Consider the following 26,057-nt stretch of genomic DNA (forward strand, 5'->3'; position numbering starts at 1 on the left):
ATTTTGTGTCGGTGACGCGCCCCCACGCACGAGTGGGGTGAACGCGCTTGACACAAAAAAAAATTAAATATTGCCTGACGCCAGGCTGACGTCACATGGCCTCAGGCTCTCGGGTTGACAATTCCCCACGGGCCCGGAGCTCGGGCCTCCACCTTCACTCGGGCTTGCCCACGCTGGAGCTGATCCACCGGGCCTCGGGCCCTTGTTCTGTCCCCTGTCCCCCGAGCATGCGCCCACGCTGGGCTTGCGCTAAAAGTGGATGCGGCCTAATTACAGATGAGCAGCTTAAACATCACTCATGCTACGCGCGCGCGTGATTACAATTTACAGCTTGATTTTGTGTGTGATTGCAAAAAAAATTTACTACTTGAGGTTGGCCTCAAACCAATTGGTAATATCCTTCAAGTTAGCCGCGTGCAAATGTAGATGATGCAATTTAAAGTTTTTCTATCGTGAGGTGGGTGGGTCGGGCCTGGTGTTAAATCACGAAGATTGTAATGTACCTTTTATATTTCATCCCTTTTTGTGTAGACGTGTTGCTTTTTCTTCATTCTTTTTTCTTTTAGCTTGTTGCTCAACAAATATTTACTTTGCTTTTGGAATTTTCCTAGTACTATTTGAAGAAAAGACCCCCATAATTCTTTCGTTACAAATTTGATGATTATATTATTAAATTGGGGTCGTGCCTTTCTTTTTTTGACCTTTGGTCTAAATTTTAAAATTTTATTTGAGAGGAAAAGATAATATTTGTATTTCCCTTCAAACTATTCCATTGTTTTTTGTGTCAATTGTTCAAATTATCGGGCTTGATCATGAGATTTTAACCTTGCCCTGGTGTATCAATGTCCAAGTGTATGAAATAAAAGAGGAATTTCAAGATGCCACAGAACTTGTAATAAAGTTTTAAAAACTAGAGAAGAATTAAATGGGTTTGTTGAACCTTGTCTTGGACGGACTAGGATTTTCTCCCCTCCTCTTTCCATCTCCTTTTCTCACATTCTCTATTTTGTCTATTTTTTATTTTTTTTTATAAAAAACTAATATAAGATGTTGACTGTGGATGCAAATTTTCCTCCTTGTTCTTGAACAAAATTGCACCTAGAAACAAATAACACCTTAGGTCAAGGTCAAGAGCTTCACGCACCCACGATGAATTGGGGGGGGGGTGCTTTGGCCGAAGAACCTCCAATACCAAAGTTAGAATTTAGAGAGAAAAAGTGTTTGGAGAATTTTGAGTATTTAGCAAGAGTGTAGACCTAGGTTTTTAGAGAAAATGGGGTAGTATATATAGGGCATGGGGGAGAAGGTGGCCAGCCCTTTGAGGTGTTTTTGAGTGTATTTTGTAGTTAATTGGTAGTTTAATTAGCTATTAATAGATTAATTAGGTAATAAATCTATTAATTAGCTAATTAACATAATTTAAAAGGAATGTTTTGGGGGTTACCTTATGGAGAAGATGGATGAAATAGATTTTGAATAAATACCTATTTTGGGCACTTTTGACTTGACTATGGGATGATTGTCCACTGCTCGCACGTGAGAATTCCGGTGCTCCTCAAGGGTAATTTTGTCCTTTATGCCTAAAAATCCACGTGCCGTCTCTTGATTATTTTTGGCTCCACATTGACGTAGCTTAACCGTTACTGTTGAAATAGGAGGGGAGGGAAGGGGAGGAAAAAAAAGAGGGGAAGAGAATCCTACTTCATCTTGGACAAATGATGGCTTGAGACTATTAACTTGGAGTCGGTGCATAGAATTTTATTCAAAATCATGCTTTATATCACTACACCCAAATAAATTTTATTCAAAATCATGCTTGGGCCGAAAATGGGCTAACCAAAGTTGAAAGCCATAATTCTCGGCTCAGTAATGACTCCTCAACCCGATGGGCTTTCAGCCCACAAAAGGACCTATTTCGCCTAAAAAAGTCACTTCTTTAGCTTCTGGCAAAGTGAAGTGTTGTATAATCCGTTACTATCAAGAACCACGTTCACCATAAAAACAACGCTCATCTTTTTTGAGTACTTGTGCCCTTACAACTTGATACCAATTCGACACACCTATGGATTAGGAGAGTAATAAGGATCACTATTTTTCTGGCCTTGGGAAGTTTAGGTCTCAACCTTATCAGGACTGGGCCATCACAAGGAGGTAGGTTTTCCCAGAAGAGCCGCCCCTTTGCTTTCGATGATTCTGTTCCCAGCACACCAATGTCTGCCTTTAATTCAGGATATTCACCACCAAGATACAAGGATAGTTCAGAACCTTCATTCGACACCTTCTCCAGGTTTGATTTTGTGTAGTGTTTCTTGAATGCGTCATTTTATTTTTCGTTATTGTGCACTGCTGTGGTATTTGTGCTACAATGCATTTTGTAATCTGAAATTTTATTTTGTTTTTATATAGGCTGGCAACCTGGCATCCAAGAAGGAGCTGCTGACTGGGATGAGGATTGGGATAAGTTTGAAGATGAAGGTATATGCCAAAAATGAGTTTTATAGATCCAATATTGGCTCTGAGATGATAAATTTCTGGTAGCACTTAAATTCTTTTTTCCTTTTCACCTTGTGGTAAATGGATCATAGTGCCTGCTGTTTGTAGTTCCTTTGTCGTCTGGTGGTGGTTTCCCAATTTGTTCAGGAGTTTTAAGTATTCGATGTGACTGATTTAGAAGTTTACTTTTCAGGATTCACTTTTGTCAAGGAGCTCACTCTTGATGTTTCAAATGTCTTGGCGCCTCCAAAACAGAAATCATCATCAGTTCAGAAAGAAAAAATCTCCTCTAGTTGAGAGTCCAACTGCTTCTTCACCTAAAGTTGATGTCAAGTCAGAAAAGCCTCAGAGTGCGGATGACAAGGTTGCTGAAAATGTTGCAGCATATGATAAAAATGAAGAGGAGTCCGCAAAAAGTGCTCCGAACAGTCCATTTGCCACCAGTACCGTTGGAAGCCCATCTAGAGAATTTTCAGATTCTAACTATGGAAGGACAACAGGCACAGAGGCATCGCCCCGTGATAAGGAATCTCAAAGGTATAGTTTTAGATCTGTAGTTTTCTAACTACATATTTAAGATCACCATGATACCTGCAAAAATTGTTGAAATTCTGAACTTTGATGTGCAATGATGATCATGGGGGTGCTGGACCTGTGTTTTCCGGTGACAAAGGTTTCGATGAACCAACATGGGGGACATTTGACACTAATGATGACGTTGACTCGGTGTGAGGTTTCAATGCAGTTAGCACCACCAAATTAAGCCGATATTGTACATTCAGTATTCTTTATTATTTTATAGAACTAAATTCTTTGGCCTTGTGTTTATTCTGACCGAGTAGTGCTCCATGATTGCTATTAATGCCACCTATTTGTTTGTGGCTGTGATCATGTATCCTTTGTTTCAAGAGTAGCCTCAAGTGCCCTAATGCTTGCAGCGTTTAGTTATTAGAGAAGGTTCCGTGAATTTTATCAATAATAGTTTCTATCTTCACCAAGTTTCCAGTTCTGATGGTTTCATCATGTAAATCAGTTAGTAGTAGTAGGGGTCTTTCAACCAAATATGACAAAACCGAGTTTCCTGATTTCAGTCTTGGGTCACTGTAGATATAAAAAGAAGGGGTTGTGGAATTGTTCTTGGTGCAATTAATTGCACATTGAAGGGGACTCTGGTTTTGGCATTAGGTCTTGGTTAATCAAGACTCTGTTTATGTTTACATTGACAACAGAGGGTGTTGCATTGCACACGGAACATTTTGTAGCCGATGGAAAGTTTCCATTATTTTGCACCTTTTAAGTAGGCATGGATTCTAGGTTCCAGTGAATCCACTTTCTTTTCTAATGGCTTGTTGGTTACGTAGTACTTTCAAGCTTTCTGTTTTTTGCGGTTTTATATTTGTTGTTATTACTGGCATGCTGGATTGTGCGATAACTGCTCTTAATCATGTGTGATGTAGTATATGGATCAGGAGAGTAATAAGGATAACTACTTTTCTGGCCCTGGGGAGTTCGGCCTCAACCCTATCAGGACTGGGTCATCACAAGGAGGTAGCTTTTCCCAGAAGAGCCGCCCTTTTGCTTTTGACGATTCTGTTCCCAGCACACCAATGTCTGCCTTCAATTCAGGATATTCACCACCAAGGGACAAGGATAGTTCAGAACCTTCATTCGACACCTTCTCCAAGTTTGATTCGTTTAGAAGCACCCAAGATACTGCATACTTCCCTCAACCAGAAACGCTTGGCAGATTTGATTCTATGCGCAGCAGTAGAGATTTTGATCAAGGTCATGGATTTCCAACATTTGATGACATCCCAGACCCTTTTGGCTCTTCAGCGCCATTTAGGTCGTCACTGGACAGTCAAACACCAAGAAGAGACTCGGACCCCTTTGGATCTTCATGGTCATTTCGGATGTCATTGGACAGTCAAATCGCCAGAAGAGAATCAAATTTTTTCGGGTCTTCAGTAGCGTCATTTAGGACGTCATTCAACAGTCAAACTCCAAGAGGAGACTCAAACGCATTTGGGTTTTCTCCATTTAGGACATCATTCGACAGTCAAACTCCTAGGTGAGACTCGGACCCATTTGGGTCTTCAGGGCCTTTCCGAACATCAATGGAGACTCCGAGAAAAGACTCTGATCATTGGAGTGCATTTTAGCCGGTTAGTTGTGCTTCGTTTTGTGTTTTCTGTTCAATCGCCGTTCAAAGCCTTTCTATTGTGGCGTGGTGGGACGGGCCTTGTGTTTTATGCTTTGAAATCACTGAGCCTGTAATGTATCTTTTATATTTCATCCCTTTTTGTGTATGCAGGTTGCCATTTCTTCATTATTTTTTCCTTTATCTTGTTGCGCAACATATATTTCCTCCTTAATTTTGGAATTTTCCTAGTCTTATTGAAGCGAAGATCCCGTAGTTTTTTCGTTTGTTACAAATTGATGATTGTATTATTAAACTTAAGGACTTATTTTGTTGTAATTTCCATTTCCATCTCAAATAAATTTTTTTGTTTGCTGATTTTATTGTTCAGTTCAAACGAGAACACAAGATTTGGGGTTTTTAGTCTAAATGGGTCATTCATATCTTTTGCTCATTGCAGTTGAGCTATCGAGCTATATTAGTTTTTGTTCTTTTGTTGAATGTTCGATGTCAACTACGTGACTCGTCACTTCAACTTTTACGATGTCAAATTCAACTACGTGAAACAGCCGCGGCGTCTACCACCAAGAACTGAAGCTGAAGAACCTCCACCTCGACGAGGACGGCAACTTGAAGGTCACAGATATAAGAGTCAGTGCTTTCTCAGCACACTTGAAGCAGGGTCTCACCCTTGTCACGGACCCCTTCGAGCTGGGGGCTTGTTTGCTTTTGGTGGTTTGGTGGATTTTCTGATATTTGAGCTATTTTATAAGGTACTTTCAGAGTTAATTGAGCTGATTTTCTGGGCTTAATTGTGTGTTTCTTAATTTTATTTACTTAATTATGGAACTGGGCATGCAGATGAACTTAATTTGCTGGACGGATTAAGCAGGTCGAAGATCTTGCGCATGTGAGGTGGAGAAAAAGCAGGTTTTGACTTCTTTTCTGATTGTTATGGCTGGAACTTCGAAAAGAATCACTTATTTTTGCACCGGAGACTTTTTCATAGCTGTTTTTATAAAAAGTTAATGCAATCCCGAACCGGTACTGGGCTTAGGCAACAAAGCCTACATATCCAAAAGGAATAGACAAATTCAAAATGATATGGCATTCAGGCAAAAAGACCCATTCAGCCAAAAGGATCCATTGGCTTCTGACTCATCATCAGTTTCATTCAACTCAAATTGATCGTAACTTTATTCACTGGCTTCTGAATCAAATAGTTGTGGCTCATCACTTGATTCACTGGCTTCTGAGTTCTGACTCATCATCACTTTCATTTGCTTTATTCTTATAACTTGATCCACTGGCTTCCCAAGTTTCATCTTCTCTTGTTTCTTCTTGTATTTTTGGTTCCCCAGATATGAAGACCCGATCGACATCTTCCCATACAACGGGCATATACCACATTTTTTCACCTTCACCTTCAGAGGCCTCATTTGCAAGTTTGTAAACATTAGGGGAGCACATTTCCGCTTCCTCTTCACTTATAACGCTTTCATACCACACGTACACATGATCTTGTCCGTCGTCACAGCAGTCATTCAATCTCCAGCCGTATCGTCCGACAGAAATTGCAGAATCGAACAGTCCATGGCTTTCACCCAGGGATTTGAAATTGCTTATTACAAACTCTTTATCGTAGTTGGAAACACAAGAAACAACAATAGAGAAAGCGAAACCCGAAAAACCTGTTCGAAAAAAATCTGGAGGAAGCTTGATATGGACTGAAGATCCCTCATTTTGATAGCTGAAGCTGAACCACTTTGGAATTTCTTTTCCCGGACATACAATGACAAACCAAGGGTTCCCATAAGATTTGTTTGACGAATTAGTTGCTACTCGCAAAATTCTATGTTGTGTTTCATCCATCATGTTGCTCCTTGCATTATGATCCAATTTTTGGCAATTAAAAAAATTACGGTTCCCAAAATATGTGTATTTATCCCAACCTTGTGTGAGTGCTGTCCTTGAACTTGACACTGTCTTCAGCGACGTGCAGCCTTTAGCTTTAAGATCACATTGCATTGGGAGCTCTGGTAATGATTGAAGCTTCTCGCACCTGATTAAGCTTAGTCTATGCAACCGAGAAGCTTGTTTGATGCTTGCAGCTATGCTGCTAATCAGGCTTCCTGTCAGATCCAAATCTTGCAATGAGGTTGAGCCAACAAGACCATCAGGGATTTCTGATATGCGGGTGCCTAGGAGGTCTAGAATTTCAAAGATAACAAATGAACAGAGCTAGACGGCAACTCTTTGAGTTCCCGACAGTAACGAAACCTAAGAGTTTTAAGGTTGGTTAAACAGTAGATACTACTCGGGACAACACTTAGGTTCCTACACGTACCGAGATCTAATGTTTCAAGCCCAATTACATTTCCAATAGACGAAGGAAGCTTTTCAACCACTATCCCTTTCAAACTAAGAAAGTTGAGATGTTCCATTGGCTCCAAGATCTCCCGGAAGTTTTCAAGTTTAGAGCACTCATAGATATTGAGTGTCTTAAGAGATTTCAACTTACAAATGTCGGTTGGGAGACTCACAAGTCTCTTGCAACCAACCAATGATAATTCACTTATATCCCTAGGAAGCTCAGAAACCTTGCCAAGAGATGTGCAACACTGTAAATCAAAACAACCAGAGACTTTCAGCTTACACCTGTTGCTTGGAAGTTTCCTGAGGTCTCTACAATCTATTATATCCAAGTAAGAAATTTTTTCGTGAGACCAAATTGATTCAGGCAACTCCTGTATACCGTTGTGATGTAAATCTAAGATTTCAATATTCTCTGGCATCTTTAGAAGATACTTGAGACTCTTGCAATATGCAAGATCAAGATGAGTAAGCTTGTCAAGATGTTGAAAACACCCAGGAATTTCAACCAAACTGACACAACCACCAAGAATTATGTGCACAATTTCTCGACTCCCAGAGAGATTTGGAACTTCAGTTAGATTTACAAACCACTTCAGATTGATCAATTTTAAGTTCACAAGTCTCTGTAACAAAAGCAAAGAAAAATACAAAGAATTAATAAGGGAGACTTTCTACACTGCATTTTTATACAAGAACTAAAATAGGCATATATACTTGCTCTTCATTCCATAGCTTTTTAACTCGGCTTCCGGGCATATGAAGCTCAACTAGATTTTCAGGAGAAAAACTTGACGGCAAAGATTTCAAAGGATATCCTTCCCACCTAAGATAACGAAGAGAATTGGGAAGATCTAGAGAAGAGGTTAATTTACAATAAGCGTCAACCATTCTAGAGTTAACCACAATTAGCATCATTAGGTTAGACATCACTTTGAAGTCCGCATGTTTCCATTTTTGCTCTTCAATCTTATATGAGCGAACCAATATGGCTTGAACAATTGGAGTTCCTTGACAATAAGAGCAAATTTTAAATGTGAATATACATACAACAAAATTCAATCAATAATTAAATTTTATTGACAAACAAAATTCAATCAGTAATTAAATTTTATAGACGAGCTTTTCTTTGGTGTGATATCATCTAAAATTCGTTATTTTTTTTTATTAAAAAAGAAATGAAAGAAATTGAATATGTTTAGCTCTTACCGTGTTATTTTGCAGTACACAATGGACATCCTCATACTTGAACAACCTACTCCGTTGACAAGGATCTTCAATACACTGTTCAAGTATAATTATGCTTCCCACTTCTTGTAGCAGAATGTGCATCTCTATTCTTTTCTTTGTTGAATGAATTGATATGAGAGACATATCAATGAGAACTCTAATTCCGCATGCCACAGAGAATCCACGAATATCGAACATTCGTTTTACCTCGTCCACATCCTTCCCTTTATGAAAACAAGCTATATCCAAAAATATCTCCTTCTCATTTCTTCCCAATCCATCATAACTTTGTCTCAACACTTTATGGATATTTTCATTGGGAAATTCTTTCAGTTTGTTCAATTCATCTTCCCATTCTTCTTTGCTCTTGCAATTTAGGAATGAGGACCCCAGAAGTACGAGAGCTAAAGGAATGCCTCCAGCATAATCCAACGCCTTTTCTGCCAACCCCTTATAATCTGTCTTAGGAGTAGTGTTATTCTTGAAAGCGTGCGAACAGAAGAGCCGAAGAGCGTCATCTGGTTTTAATCCCTCAACCTCGTAGATCATATCCTCTTCAACAGTTGGCCTAAGCGTCATTCTATCTCTACTCGTGATAATGATTCTACTTCCAGTGCCATACTAAAGACGATTGCCAGCTAAATGTTTCATTTGCATTGAATCACTCACATCATCAAAAACAATGAGGACCTTTGTACAACTGAGGCTTTCTCTAACAAAAGTCTATCCTATGGATAGATCTTCTTTCTTTAATATCTCTTTAAGAAGTTTTTTTTTCCAAGCGATCTCGTTCATCTATTTGTTCTGAGTTCTCCCTAACATTTTCAAACCTTTTTAAGAGGATAATTGCACAGACTCTTTGATCTGGAGGGACTCTGTGGAAATTTAAGTACGAAATCCGCCTATGCCTTAGTCACAGGCCGGTTCATTTGTATATGGACTACGTATTAATATATATATATATAAATATATATATATATATAAATATATATATAAATATATATATATATATATATATATTTTGTTGGGGATTTTGGGTATAGAGGCTGTGTGTGGAACCAGTGATGCAAAGGCGGGATATGATCAGTCACGCTCAACCTGGAAGCGGGAAAACTCATACTTTTGGAATTTTCATTTTAAATAAAATCCATAAACACAACGTCACCTACGCCCACATGTATGCGATTTATGTTTGATTATATATGATCATGGATGGTGGTCTTTCCAACATCACCCATGCAAACACCTTTCCAATCATTAATACTTAATAATGATTCAATTTGCTCGATGGACTTTTAATTCCAACCATTCGCGATGCAAGGAATTTAAATTTGATTAAATCAACTCAACTCTTACAAAGACTCGTTTTCCTCATTTTTTTTTCCTGACGTCCTCCCCTTGTCTTGACTAATTGGGCTTCGTTTGGAAGTCGGCCCAAAGTGACCTAGAATATGCCAGGGTCGGGGCGAGTCAGGTTGTATGACAGAAATGAGCTGCGACAAGTGGCAGAAAATCCCAGTCCACTTTGGAGAATGACGTGGCAACACGGAGCTCATACACTGACAGACAGAGAGAGAGGGCTTTGAAAAATGGCAATGGCTTGGAGGCTTCCCACCCTGTTGGCAACACCAGGAAACCTCCATCACCATGACTCCGAAACGCTATCGTTCCAAGCCTCGCTGTCATGATTCCGGAGTTTAGCTACATACCATCTCCTTCCTTTGTCATCTTCTTCCACCTCTACCGCCATCATTCGTCTCCTCCCTTCAACAGGAAAGCTTTCATTTTTCCATTTTTATTCACAAATCGCCAAAAAAATCCCATATTTTTGTTTACAAACTTGAAAAGAACCCATATTTGTTTTCAAATTTGAAAAGAACTGAATTTTCAATTTTTGATTTGTGTGTGCAGGGACCAATACGTGGCGTTTCATGAAATGTACGGCCAGTGCGGGAGCTGGGGCTGTGAATCTTGCTCGGAGGACACCCGTCAGACCCTCCAGCATACTGGTGGTCGGTGCCACCGAGACTTTGGGGAGGCAGATTGTGAGGAGAGCACTTGATGAGGGACATGATGTTACGTGCTTGGTTAGGCCGAGACCAACCCTTGACAATTTTCTAAGAGATTGGCGTGCTACTGTTGTCAATGTAATTCCAATTTTCTAACATGATGTTACGGACTTACTAATGTGTCCTGCGTGCATTTTTGGTCTTATCTAACCATTTTCTCCATTTAGGTAGATTGGGAAGGAAAAGTTGCTCTTACACAATGAAGTTATTTTATTTGTTTTCTATTCCATCCACAACTGTGACAAGCATCCCGAAGTTCCACTTATGGAGATCAAGTATTGCACTGAAAAGTTTCTCCAGGATTCATGCATAAATTAAATCACGTCATAATTCGTTTATGTGGATTCATGGAAGTAGGTTTCACTTAAACTTCCTCTCTTACTATCTTGTTACTGGCATATCCAGATTTGTGCTTCACTGTCAGCTTGATGTTTCAAATTAATTTCCGTATCTTCTTGTTGTTCTTATTCTCATGTAGCACTCCTCCAACCCCCATTCAAATTAATTTCCCATTCACAATTAAACCAGATAGAGTTATAAGAAGTTGCATGTTTAAAAATCATTCAAAACACAGGCATGTATCTAAGCACACACACCCTGAAAAGGTATGCATATGCGTGGAGAATGATCATATGTTCGGAAACGAATCTTTCCAAGGACATGATTTCATAGAACAATCAATAATTATGTTTCTTGTGTTTCGCTGTGAGATGGAATATCTATTTTGATGTTAGTTTTAGCTACGAAGTGAAAGGGCTTATCTTTACGTTTTATTCTCAGGGGATTATTGGACAGTATGCAGTATTGCAGTGCCTATATTAGAAGAGAAATCAGTATGGGGAACAGATGGCCCCACAAGAATTGCATACATGGACACCCAGTTTAATCATGCATTGACCGTTTCCCTGGTTGATTTTAGAAATACCTTCTTTTTGTTTACCTCTCGTTATGGTATCTGAACACTTTTTATTTTTGGTATTAGGATGTAGCTCCTCTGACCTTTATATGTTTAAGAAATGAGAAAGTCAGTGGGAAGCTTCTCACATTTGCTGGCCCTCGCGCTTGGACAACCCAAGAGGTGAGCGAGGCTGTTTACCACCAGAGGCCCTTCATTGTCCTTTCTTCCTCTGATTTTTATACTCTGCAACTGAACTTAAGGCCAGCTCCTACTGTGCCTCACCCTCATTATAACCAAGGTCTGGGGTTTTTAAAAGTGCCTTTTGCTTTCAGGTAATAACATTGTGTGAAAGGTTTGCTTTCAATTTCTGTCTTGAGAGTAACCCGTCAGCTAACAAGGCTTTTTGAGTGCACAAATGATGTTGCCGATAGATTGGCATTTTCAGAGGTAAGTTCTTAAAATGAAAGATGTGAATCTGATAAAAGAAAATCGTATTTCGGAATGTTTTATTTGCACTCATTTTTTTCTTTCTTTTTGTTCGTATGTTTATGAGGAAATTAGAAACAAGCTCAGAGGCCTTGCACTTTTTTCTTTTTTCAATATCGTTGATTCTATATTAAATTTTGTCAATGTAGTTATCAATGACAAAGAAGGTCAAGTAATTTTCTCAATATCGTTGAATTTTTTTTCCGTAAATGTTGCTTATTATTTTCTTCAACAGGAGTTCCAATGAATTTTATTTTTGTTGTATCTATTTGTCAACGATTTTAGTTGTTTTCTCTTTTGACAAAATTTTCTCTAAATATATTATATAAATTTTGTTATGGACTTCGATTTTTGAATCAACCGAATTCTTTGGTTTGTATAGCAATCTTAATTGATAGGTGATCTATTATGACGCAGGTATTCATTATATTTGTAGAACTCAATGAATACTTTATATTTCTTAAATAAGACTGCGTGTCGGTATGAAATTTCTCATCTCTTACTCCTCCCTTAATTAGGATGTAAATAGATTTTGAGATAGATGTCGACAATTTTAATATATTTCACACGTTTAACATAGAATTGTGGTTGAATACTGGATGAACTACTCAAATTTTTTATCTTTAAATTATTTTTTAAAGATCAGTTTACGACAGCCCTAAACCAACAACAGATTAATCCCTTCGACTTGCATCTGGCTCATCTCTTCCAAGACTAGTCGTCTTCTTTTGCTTCCTCGTCGCCCACTTTCTCCCTCAGAGTCATCGCTTCCACTTGCTTCCTCAGATTCATCGCTTCCACTGGCTTCAGGTTCACCACCCCCACTTTCTTCCTCAGAGTCATCGCTTCCACTTGCTTCCTCAGATTCATTGCTTCCACTGGCTTCAGGATCACCACTCCCACTTGCTGGATGCTCATCTTGTTCTTGTTGCGACATGACATGACATTTTAATTTCTCAGCATCTTCGGCATACAATAGGCACATCCCACACTTTCCCACCGCCGCGGCATACAAAAAGCACATCCCACACTTTCCCACCGCCGTGAACAGAGACCTCAGTGACGCGGTCGTAAAAAGCAGAGGACCATTTTGTTTTCTCTTCATATTCAAGGTCTTTATACAATACGAACACATGCTGTGTATTTATAGGAGTATAATCATCAACTATAGTGAAGCAACAATTGATTTCATGACTTTCCCCCTCTCCAGTTTTGAAATTGTACTTGCAGTCAGACACCAGAGATGGCCAAACGCATTGGGATGCAACAAAAGAGAGAGCGAATCCCAAGAAACCTTCACGAAACCAATTTGCAGGAAGCCTGACATTTATTGAAGCCCCCTCATTTTGATGTAGGAACCAATTTGAAATTTTATCTCCCGGACATACGATGGTAACTGAGGGCCAAGAGTACCTTTCCTGCAACATTGATTGACATCTTGTTACTTAACAGAGAGAGAGAGAGAGAGAGATACATAATCTTCCTCTTTAAACTTTTCCTGCAACATTGATTGACATCATGTTACTTGAGAGAGAGAGAGAGAGAGAGACATACCTGACCTTCCTCTAACAAACATAAGCAATCTACCTCTGTTTCCTCTTCTTCCTCTTCTTCCCATGCAGTTGAGAAACATACGAAATCTTCTTTCTCTTCTTTTAACTTTGAACACGCAGTTGCCACTCGCATGATTCTAAGCTGTGAATCAACCATTATGCTGCTCCTTGCATCATAACCACCCAACCTTCTGCAATCATAAAAAGTATGTTTCTCTTGTAGCAATTCATATCTATTCCAACATCGTGTAATTGCAGTCCTTGAACTCAATACTGTCTTCAGTGACCTGCAATCATCTGCATGAAGACGACGTACCATTGGGAGCTCTGGTAAAGATCGAAGTTTCTTGCAGTTGAATAAGCACAGCCTAGACAGCTGAGAAACTTGTTTAATGCTTGAGGGTATGCTCCGAATTTTGGTTTCTCCCAGACCAAGAACCCGTAATGAGGTTGAGCAAATGACACCCTCAGGGATTTCTAATATACCGCTGCCATGGAGTTTTAGTACTTCAAGAGAGAGAAAACCAACTGAGCCAGTCGGCTGAGGAAACTTTCGAAGTTTCCGACAGTGTCTAAAGCTGAGCGTTTTGATATTTGTTAATTCGTAGATGCTACTTGGGACAACTTTAAGTTCAGAGCAACGAGAGAGATCAAGTTCCTCAAGAGGTTTCAACTCACAGATTCTCGGTGGGAGACTCGCAATATTCATGGAATTCTTCAGTTTAAGTTTGGTGAGACAAAGGAGACACCTCAGTGATGATGTGGGCAATACTTGTATTCTTGTGTGAGACAAATCTAATTTACCAATACCCCCGGGAAGCTCCCAAAACTTTTCAAGAGAGGTGCAGCCATTTAGACTAAAAGCACCAGAGACTTTCAGCTTGCAAGTGTTGCTTGGAAGTTCCTTGAGTTTTTCACAATGGGCAATATCCAAGGAAGAAATTCTTTCATGAGACCAAACTGATGACGGCAACTCCTTTATGCCAGTGTAGCTTAAACTTAAGAATTCAATATTGCCTGGCATCTCTGGAAGATACTCGAGACTCTCGCACCATGAAAGATTAAGATAAGTAAGTTTGTCAAGATGTTTAAAATGCTGATGAATTTCAACCAAACCTTCACATCCAGAAAGATCCATATGCTCAATACTGTCTGGCATCTCTGGAAGATACTCGAGACTCTTGCACTGTGAAAGATTAAGATGAGTAAGTTTGTCAAGATTTTTAAAATGCTGAGGAATTTCAACCAAACTTTTACATCCAGAAAGATCCATGTGCTCAATATTTGGACTCCCCAAGATATTTGGAAGTGCAGTTAGACGTTTGCATGCACGAAGGTCGATCGCTTTTAAGTTCTTAGGATTCTGTAACAAATCAAAGAGAAAAGGTAAGAATTAACAACTTAGTCTGAATAAGTTTCTGCACTACATCCTACACAAAAAAGAAAAACTATAACAAGCATATATACCTGGCCTCCATCCCAAAGTTGCGTGACTTCGCTGAAGGGCATGCGAAACTCAACAAGATTTTCAGGAGAAAATTCTGGGGGCAAAGATTTCAAAGGATATCTCGCCCAGTTAAGATAACGAAGAGAATTGGGAAGAAAGACAGTTTTAAGGTTTAATATTTCGCACGTCCAACCACCAATTTTGAGCAATCTCATATTATACATCTTTTTGAAGTCTGCACGATCCAAGTTTTGCTCTCCAATCCTTGACCCCAGGGGAAAGTTTATGGCTTGAACCTTTTCAGTTCCCTGACGACCAACAGCAAAGTACAAATGTGAACACACTAACACACAACAAAATTTAATCAAAACTACATCTGTAGGAATATGACTTATTTTTTGTAAATGAGTTTTCTCTAGCTGTCTTCTCATAGCAAGTACACAGTATTTTATCGATCTATTTCTTTTCTTTATTGTTGAAAAAAATTGTGAATCCACTTGCAGCTCTTACCGTGTTATTTTTCAATACATGATAGATATCCTCATTAGCGAACAACCTACTGCGTCTTCCGGGCTCTTCAATACATTGATTGCGAACAATTGACCAACCCATTTCTTGTACCAAATCATGCATATCTATGGCTTCCCATTCCGAATCAATCGATATGAGAGACCTATTACGGAGAACTCTAATTCCATCTGCCGAATGCCATTCGCCAAAGTCTACCATCTTTTTTACACCTTCAATATGACGCCCTTTATAAAAGCATGCTATATCAAGAAATACCTCCTGCGCATTTCTTGGTAATCTATTATAGCTTACTCTCAACGTATTTTGAATTTCTTCATTGGGATTATTTCTCAGTGTGCTCCATGCTTCTTCCCACTCGTCTTTGCTCTCACATTCAAAGAATAAGGAACCTAAAACTTCAAGAGCCAGTGGAATGCCTCCAGCATATTGTACCACCCTTTCCGACAACTCTGTATATTCTTCTCTAGGAGAGTTATCCTTGAAAGCATGAAGTTGAAAGAGCCGAAGAGCGTCATCATTTTTTATTCTCTGAACCTGATATATATATTTTTCATCACTAACAGCTTTCTTGAGTACGCCCCAGTCTCTACTTGTTACGATGATTCTACTTCCATCTTCGTAGTCTCCAGCTAGATCCCTTATTTGCCTCCAGTCACTAACATCATCAAAAACAATGAGAACCTTTGTACGGCCGAGCCTTTCTTTAACATTCTTCTTATCTATGGAGAGATCTTCTTCCTTTAAGATCTCTCTAAGAAGTGTTTTTTGCAATTGAACGACTCCGTCTGTTTGCTCTGCCTTCTCCCTAACGTTGTTAAGAAGACAAGAAGCTTCGAACTTAGAAGAGAGTCTGTTGAACATAGCCTTAGCAAGGGTGGTCTTTCCAATACCACCCATACCCCAAATGCCTACAGTGCAAACACCTTTCCAATCATCAGTGCTTAATAACGATTCAACTTGCTCGATACGGCTTTCAATTCCAACCATGCCCTTTAAATCACATAAGGTTTCACGTTTCAATTTCGTTGAAATATCTTCCAGAACTTCCTTAATGAAATCAGCCTCCGTCCTGCAAAATAGGATTACAAATGATAAGCGATATATAGTAAGTAATGCTTTAACTAGTATAGTAAACCCAGTTCAAAGACACTGTTAACGCAGTGTGTTGATGTTTTTGCCTTGCACTGGTTCATTTCCTTTGTATTATTTATTTTTGCATAGTAGAATTACTAATATGCCCTTTGGCCCAGCTGTTGTCAAATTTTCCCACGTGTTGGTCATCTGAGATTGCTTTCCTCAGGTGTCGCTCCCTCTCTTCGACATCATTGTTCCTCTTTGCGATTAGGAGAATAAGGAATTAGGACGAGTAGAAGCCGATTTAGTAGCAGCAGCAAAACTATAGAGCAAGATTTGTTCATGAAGGAAAGAGATTTAGTCCCTCTGTATGCGAACAAGGTAAAACCCACCACTCCACCCTGCTCAATCTCAAAGTTTCATGGATTTGAGCTAATTCGCACACCCATTTGTTTGCTTAGCGAGAAAGTTCGCATGAATTACAAGTTCTGCTTCAGCTGGGATAAGCTGTGTATTGTGTTTATACAAGTATATAAGGCAACGATGACCTTTATTTTTATTTTTTTTATTATTATTATGTGCTGAATGTTTATCAACATCCACGTTACTTATCAGCGTTCACGTTACTTAGTAAAAGGCGGAGGACCAAAAGGCATTGTCTGTTGGCATAATTGGTGTCCCGAATGCCGGAAAGTCTGCACTCACTAATTATATGGCTTGTTGTTTTCGATTTTGTGGTTTAAAGGTGTTTAATTTGACCCTTTTTTTTTTACTTTTTTTTTATTTTTTTAATGAATGTTGAATATGGTGTTGGTTTAGCTAATGATTATATTGAGTGTGGTTTATGGTTTTATGGTTATGGTATTAAGTATTAAGTAGTTTTTTCATTTGAATAACAGTTTGCTTGGTGATGTGGTGATTCATTTTCGAAAAAAGATGTTTTTGTGATGGGGTTTTCGGTAAGGTACACACACGTTAGTATAGTGAAGTATTGGAGGGAAAGATATGGGGTAAAGTTTCATGTTGTGTAAGTTTGGTGAATTGGTCATGGTTTAGAATTTTGTCAAATATGGTTAATTTGTGTTTCTCAGTGTTATATTTGTATTGATTATGAATAAGGTTCAATTTACCTAATAAAAATTTGAAGTCTATGTAATGAATATCCTTTCCTATAAACAATAAAAATAAAAATTTGAAAAGAAATAATCACAAGTAGAAATTGATGCAAGTTACAAAGTTAGTTACCCTTTGTTGTCTGAATAATCAAACCCAGATAAACTGGTTGCTTCCACCAAAGCAGCTTTCCACTCAATCACCTTATCCATACGGTCCTTGAAACGATTTTCAAGTTCAGCAAATGCATCCGCATAACTCCCCTCTTGTTTTCGCACTTCTGATGGACTGATGTCGTAAAAAATGGGTACAACCATCTGGCCATTTTCCTTTTTGCATTTGAGTATATGCACAAGTTCAATGAAGCACCATGTGGAAGACGCATAGTTTTTGGAGAAAATGATCACCGAAAGCCTTGATTTCTCTATTGCTTCTAGTAGGGTGCGTCCAATTTCGTCTCCTTTCTTCAGCCTGTAGTCTATGTAGGTTTCAATTTTCTTGCGAAGTAAGGCAGCATGAAGATGGCTGGTAAAAGTTTTGCGGGTGTCCTCGCCTCTGAAACTAATAAACACATCATACTTTTCTCGAAGAGGGGGGATATTAACATCATCAACAGCAGTACCAGAATCAGCAGCACCAGAAGAAGAAGTCCCAATCACCTCCATCTCTCTATCTCTTAGAAAGACAGGAGAATGAAGCGATCCAAGGAAGCATTTGATTACAGAGAGAAGATAGAGAATCTGAACAATAGTTGCACCTGAAACTAGATCAGATTTTAGTACAACGAAATAAAAAATTGTACTTTATTATGTGGACTAAGTTACAAATGCCAGGGAGGACAAAAATTCAAAATTTAGAGAGACAAGGATTAGTCACCTAAATTTTTTTTGATAATGCAACTATTAAAAGAAAATTTTGTCCGCAGCACACTGTAAGGTATCTTTCAATAAAATATGGACGATCGAGGAAATTATCAAAAGATTAGACCAAAAAATAAACCATAAAAAATAAAAAGACGAAATTTCTCAGCACATTCGGCGTAGAAATTGTGTGCATTCAAACAGAAGAAAAGTGAAAGAACGAAAAGTAGAGAATGAACCCCACCACCTCCTCCTCCCGATGCGAGGAAGTTTCCTAGTTCTTACTGAGCAGTGAGCATGTGCACAAAGTTAAAAACACTCCAGAGAGGACAAAAATTAAATTAGAATTAGTCAACCAAAAAATATTTGATAATGCTACTACTTAAAATTTTTCTTTTAAATCTTCACCCAAAAAAATAAAATAAAATAAAATAAAATCTTTTAAATATGCTTAATTAAAAAATATTTTAATAAAATATATGCACAAACAACTATCCAGGAAAATCATCAGAGATTAGACAAAAAAAAATGACGAAATCGCTGAAGCACCTTCGGCACAGAAACAAGATAAGTTTTATAATTTTTGTGAAAGGGTCAACTGTAACATCCCGTCCCGAAACTAACGAAACGTACGTATGAATTTACAATTTTACCCCCTAGTTCGTTACTCTACGTGTAGTTTTGTGTTGTGTGGTGTTGTAGGACCACACACACACTCATACACCTCGTCTCACTCCCCCGGGATTCCCTCATTTCCTGTCTCTTCTCTGTCTCTTTCCTGTCTCTCTCTCTCTCCCCCCGAGTTCTTCCTCTTCCTTCTTCAACATACGTACACACACACAAACATACTCAAACCTTCACGAATCAAGAAACCAAGACCACCCTCGTTCTCGTGAGGCTGAGAGGAGTCCAGTGGTGCCATTTTCAGGTAAGGATATAGTTGTTTTCACGTCGATATCGCCATGGCCGAATTATGTACTATTCATGCAACCTTTAAACTAGCTTGTTTTTGGAATTTTGAAGCTTGTAGTTGTGTTTGTGAGGTCCCAAGGAGCCTCGGAGTGTTTCGTTGGACGAGTTTGGACGTCGGGATCGTCCTGTTCAAAGTTGGCCGAACTTGGATTGTTGTTGCAGGTATGATCTAGTGAGTTTTAGCTTGTAAAAGTGGTCTAACGTTGTTCTACTAGTCCTAAGCTTCATTTTGGCGTTTGAATCATGAAAAACGGTTGAGAAACGAGTGAGAAAACACGGTTGGAAATTTTCCCAGTTTTCCGGCGCCGTCGCCGGCGCCGGAGTCTCGCCGGAGAAGAAAGGGGAATATTCCGTTAAGTTTAACGGAATATTCCTAACGGCAGTTGACGGCGTCAGTTAAGTTTAACGGAATATTCCGTCAGTTTAACGGAATATTCCTGACGGCGTCAGTTGACACCGTCAGTGTGCATGGCACGTGGCCGCGCGTAGGTCCGTGCCTATTCAGGCGCGTGGGGGCGCGTGCGTGGTCCAAAAATTATTTTAAAAATATGGGTGTGATCCTGAGATTGTGTAGAGCACGTTGGTATATTCAATTGTCCATTTTGAGCAATGTATGAGAAGTTATTACGAGAAGTTGGTTATGTGCTTTTAAATTAACATTTTCGTAGCTTTTTCGCGTATAGGTGATTCGTATTCCGAGAACGAGCGTACACACTCGAGGCAGGAGGGCTACGACCCTTCCAATTATCTGTGAGTGGGCTTTTGTTTTCCGTATATACCTATATACATATTAATTCCCAGAAATTTAGTATAAATGCTTATTTGTTATATGTCACTCCTTTTATATAATTGGTGGTTATGCATGATTAGTTGCATATACGTTATTTATATATATATGTGTATTTGGTGCTGTGGACGCACAGGTAAGTGCCAGGTAAGTGGTATTCATGTTTGTATTCAATAATAGCTTGAGATGCATAGAGAGCTCATAATCTGCACCCCGGTGTTAGTGCTCCCGCCCAGGGCCAGGGCATAGTCCTTCACGTGATGTTCACCCGCACCACACGCTCAGCTTGGATCCAAGATAGGTGCATAGGCTTGTCGTACAGACCACATTAGGTGGTTCCGACTCGTAGGTGACCCGCGATTATTCGCATAGTCTTCACGTGATCGTAGCACTAGAGCGTATATATGATACACCCAGTCTTGTCGTACAGACCACGTTAGGTGGTTCCGACTCGTGTGCAGATTCAGTTATTGAGTTGAGATTGGAGCTCTATATGCAGCCGTACAGGTCACGTTAGGTGACTCTCGGCTGCCAGATTATATGTTATTGATGTGATTTACGCTTGAGCACTTACATTTGATTATGAGATTCCGTTGTGGCATATTCTCGAGCATGAATGGCATATTTTGGAGCATGATTGGCATATCTATACATACGTATATATGTTCATTTTCTGGGAAGTATACAGGTTTTACGGCGAGGGGTTAGAATGTATTTTGCTAAAGAGTTTTCAAAGAGCTTTGTTTTTGCCCACTCACGCTTTTGTTTTTGCGCCCCTCCAGGTTCTAGTGGTCTAGCAAGTTCGGTGGTTTATCCCAGAGGGCGTCCCGGCATTTCTGACAGACACTCACCATTGTAGGGTCACCTTCGGGTGTATTTATGTCGTATCTTTCCTTTTGGACTGCTGTAGACTTACTCTGAAATGGTGTCTCACATACGCTAGCACTTGTTTTAGTACTTTGTATGCTAGTGTTTTTAATTATTCGTACTTTTATATTACCTTCTTAATAGCTTCCGCACGCGCACATGGCTACGTCACCTTCGTGTGACGGCCAGCACTCCCTGATCTCGGTCGGGGTGTGTCATCAACTCTGGAATCCAACATCATAATCCATAAGCTTTAAATTTATAGATCTTTTAGACATATTGCAAACAAATTGTTATGACCAATTGGAAAACAAACAGCTGCAAACAAATTGGGAAAAAGGAAAAAATTAACAAAGATGCAACACGCATATTAAAACAACACATATAACATTAAATGCAAACAAACTACTAAAATTAAAATTTCAATTTGAGTATAATAAAACCTAAACAGAATATGAAACTTTCTTCTAATTGTAAAAAATAAAATTAAACCGGATGGTAAATTTGAACTCAATAATTTTTGAAGTTTTACCTTTTATGTAGAGAATCCTGCAACGCAAACAAAACTAACTTAATGTTAAATAATGCCACGTTCTCAAACCCTGTGAAAAACCAACATAAATATTATTGAACAATAAATTTATTAAACTGTGAAGTAACGAAATTGTTAACCACCACCAAAGATGTTTTAACCTATAAAAGAAAAGAAAAAAAAGTTGAACCACACTACAAAAGACAAACGGAAATACAAATTTAACACGGAATGACATTTGATATACCAAAAGATTTTAAAGAATGATACAAATATGTATAAACAATTATCAATATAATTAAAACAAATTTGTAAATTCTAGATTTGACATTAATTGTCAGCTCACCCTCTTATTTTGCTTGCCAATTTCAGCAAAGGCACTTTGTAGCTTATATAAATTGTTGTGGCACTAATGTGCAATAGAAAACGTAGTCATAAATAAGATGTACGAAACAATAACACTATAACAATATTTTTTTTCATTCAAAGCAATGGCATATATATATATATAGGGAAGTGTTATTGGCACTTCAAAAATCTCATTCTACACTCCTCACAAGTGTATTTTTCTTTCCTCATATAGAAAGTTTGGAGTGTAGAATGAGATTTTTGGAGTGCTAATAACAATTCCCTATATATATATAAACATTTATCAAAATGATTAATAGAAATTTGTAAATTCCAAACTTAACGCTACTTAGTAGCCAGACTCACCTTTTCTTTTTTTTTTTTTTTTTTTTCAATCTCAGCAAGAGCACTCTGTAGCTATATAAATTGCTCTGACAATGATCTGCAATAGAATATACAGTTACAAATTAGAGACACAAAGGACCAGTATTACAATGATTTTTTTTTTTTTCATTCAAGGCACTAAAAACTGAGAAAACTCTATTTATAAGAAACATTTTAAAAAAAATTACAAAGTTCACTCACTTTAAAATGAGAAATCACTATCTAGGTACATAATTTTTCTTCCTCTTTATTCTTAAGCTCTGTTTCTAAGAAAGATTAAAAAAAAAAATTACAAAACGCACACGCTTTAAACTAAGAAATCTCTATCCAGGCACATAATTTATCTTCCTCTTTATTTTTTCCCCTTTCTTTTAACCAAATAATTTTTTTTAATAAACTCAATATAAATCCCAAATCGTAATCATCATGCGGACTTCACTCAGCTACCTAAATGACTATTTTCCTAAGTACACACACATTTACATGTAAATACCTGGGCATTCTTATACAGAAATTTCATAAGTAAAACACACTCCATTTTTAATCCAACACAATATACGCCTTAAATTATAATCTGAATGTAGCTGAACCTTATGATGTAATTAAAAAATAAACGCAAAGAGAAAACGTTATCCACATCATCATTTGACTTTGTAACCATAATAGACAAACTTGCTTTACAACAATGAGTGCCTATACTGTTATCTACATCATCCTTGACTTTGTAACCACAATTGAAGCATTCATGGTCATGGCTACATTGTAGCCCTAGCTAAGGAAAATTGAATTCTGATAAATATACATCGAAAAAGCCATCAAAATTGCCTAAATTCGCTATTTTTTATTACCAGAGCTCAAGAATACTGAATTCCACAAAACCCCAGCATTAGTAAACACTAAGCCCTGAAACAAAATTCAAAAGCAACAAGAAATGAACCCAAATTAGACCAATAAACACTCAAAAGCTTTACAATATTTTAGCTTTAATTAACCCCAAATTTGAAAACAAATTATGGAAACAACACAGGAAGCAAAACCCAATTCATCATCTCTCTACCAAAAGATGCAGAAACAGGTGTACCAAGCAGCAATTTAACTAATGAAAACAAGCATATTCAATATTCACAAATTACAAACTACAACAAACACATATCAAGCTCAAAAAACTGACTTGATCCAATTGACTTGACCCAAGTCTCCCTAAACAGACAAAAATCCAGCTAAAAGTTCAAAGCTCTGGGAAAATTTCAAAATACTCACCGGAGATAATTCCCTTGCAGAAAACACAGATGAATCAAAGATCCCGGAGAAGGGTTCTTGAATCCACAACAAGGCTTCCTTCTTTTTCCACAAAGACAAAGACATTCCCGGTCAACAAAAAAACAAGTGCAACATACGATTCGTATAAAAATTGTACTTTATTATGTGGACTAAGTAACAAATGCCAGGGAGGACAAAAATTCAAAATTTAGAGAGATAAGGATTAGTCACCTAAATTTTTTTTGATAATGCAACTATTAAAAGAAAATTTTGTCCACAGCACTCTGTAAGGCATCTTTCAATAAAATATAGACTATCGAGGAAATTATCAAATATTAGACCAAAAAGAAACCATAAAAAATAAAAAGACGGAATTGCTCATCAGCACATTCGGCGTAGAAATTGTGTGCATTCAAACGAAAGAAAAGTGAAAGAACGAAAAGAAGAGAATGAACCCCACCTCCTACTCCTCCTGATGCGAGGAAGTTTCCTAGTTCTTACTGAGCATGTGCACAAAGTTACAAACACTCCAGAGAGGACAAAAATTAAATTTGAAGAGACAAGGATTAGTCAACCAAAAAATATTTGATAATGCTACTGCTTAAAAATTTCAATTTGGGAATAATAAAACCTAAATAGAATATGAAACTTTCTTCTAATTGTACAAAATAAAAACCAGATGGTATAAATTTGAACTCAATAATTTTAGAAGTTTTAAATCACTTACCTTTTGTGTAGAGAATCTTGCAACGCAAACAAAACTAACTTGACGTTAAATAATGCCACGTTCTCAAACCCTATGAAAAAACAACATAAATATTATTGAACAATAAATTTATTAAACTGTGAAGTAACAAAATCGTTAACCACCACCAAAGATTTTTTACCCTATAAAAGAAAAGAAAAAAAAAACTGAACCACACTACAAAAGAAATAAACGGAAATACAAATTTAACATTGAATGACATTTGATATACCAAAATTTTTTAAAGAATGAGACAAATACCAAGACACATTTATATTGTATAAACAATCATCAATATAACTAGCATATGGGCACACACAAAGTGTGTGAGAAAATTTTTTATTTGTGTTTTTGAAATAGAAGGAGAGAGGAAGAGAATGATAGAGAATGTGGGAGTGGGAAGGGTTTTATTTATTTATTTATTTTAATTAGGGATATGTTAGGATTACATGTAGGTGAGGCTTTGAAAAAAAACAATAAAATTTGGTTGTGTGAAATTAAATTTCTGCCCCATATTTCTTATTTATGTTCTGTTTTAATTAGAGGATTAAACAAGTAATTTCATAAAATTTTGGTTGATAATGAGTGCTTTATTAGTTAGTAGAAATTAAAAAAATTTGTAAATTCTAAATTTGACATTACTTGTCAGCTCACCCTTTTTTTCTTTTCTTTCCAATTTCAGCAAAGGCACTTTGTAGCTTATATAAATTGTTGTGGCACTAATGTGCAATAGAAAACGTAGTCATAAATAAGATGTACAAAACAATAACACTAACAATATTTTTTTTCATTCAAAGCAATGGCAACACACACACACACATATATATACACATTTATCAAAATGATTAATAGAAATTTGTAAATTCCAAACTTAACGGTACTTAGTAGCCGGACTCACCTCTTTTTTTTTTTTTTTTTGTCAATCTCAACAAGAGCACTCTTTAGTTATATAAATTGCCCTGACAATGATCTGCAATATAAAATACAGTTACAAATCAGATACACAAAGGACCAATATTACAATGAATATTTTTTTTTTCATTCAAAGCACTAATAACTGAGAAATCACTATCTAGGCACGTAATTTTTCTTCCTCTTTATTCTTAAGCTTTGTTTCTAAGAAAGATTAAAAAAAATTTACAAAGCTCACACACTTTAAACTAAGAAATCTCTATCCAGGCACATAATTTATCTTCCTCTTTATTTTTCCCTCTTCTTTTAACCAAATAAATTTTTTTAATATAACTAAATATAAATCCCTAATCGTAATCATCATAAGGACTTCACTCAGCTACCTAAATGACTATTTACGTAAGTATACACACATATATATGTAAATACCTGGGCATTCTTTACAGAAATTTCATTCATAAAACACACTCCATTTTTGATCCAACACAAATATACACCTTAAATTATAATCTGAATGTAGCTGAACGATGTAATTAAAAAATAGGAACAAAGAGAAAACGTTATCTACATCATCCTTAACTTTGTAACCATAATGACAAACTTGCTTTACAACAATGAGTGCCACAATTTAAGCATCCATAGTCATGACTACATCATAGCCCTAGCTAAGGAAAATTAGTTCTGATAAATATACATCGAAAAAGCCATCAAAATCGCCTAAATTCGCTATTTTTTATTACCAGAGCTCAAGAATACTGAATTCCACAAAACCCCAGCATTAGTAAACACCAAGCCCTGAAACAAAATTCAAAAGCAACAAGAAATGAACCCAAATTAGACCAATAAACACTCAAAAGTTTTACAATATTTTAGCTTTAATTAACCCCAAATTTGAAAACAAATTATGGAAACAACACAGGAAGCAAAACCCAATTCATCATCCATCTACCAAAAGATGCAGAAACAGGTGTACCAAGCAACAA

The 26,057-nt window shown here is 37.4% G+C and overlaps 4 pseudogenes; 2 read left to right on the forward strand and 2 right to left on the reverse strand.

The window, feature by feature from the left end:
- The window catches only part of LOC137728300 (uncharacterized), a 68,511-nt pseudogene extending 63,856 nt beyond the window's left edge, over nucleotides 1–4,655 (forward strand).
- Nucleotides 4,656–5,829: 1,174 nt separating this feature from the next.
- LOC137728301 (disease resistance-like protein DSC1) lies at nucleotides 5,830–9,922 on the reverse strand (annotated as a pseudogene).
- On the forward strand, nucleotides 9,728–11,936 carry LOC137728302 (protein HIGH CHLOROPHYLL FLUORESCENCE PHENOTYPE 244, chloroplastic-like; annotated as a pseudogene).
- Nucleotides 11,937–12,164: 228 nt separating this feature from the next.
- LOC137727739 (TMV resistance protein N-like) lies at nucleotides 12,165–24,902 on the reverse strand (annotated as a pseudogene).
- Nucleotides 24,903–26,057: the final 1,155 nt, after the last annotated feature.

The sequence above is a fragment of the Pyrus communis genome, chromosome 3, assembly GCF_963583255.1.
Source record: "Pyrus communis chromosome 3, drPyrComm1.1, whole genome shotgun sequence".
NCBI classification, from domain to species: Eukaryota; Viridiplantae; Streptophyta; class Magnoliopsida; order Rosales; family Rosaceae; genus Pyrus; species Pyrus communis.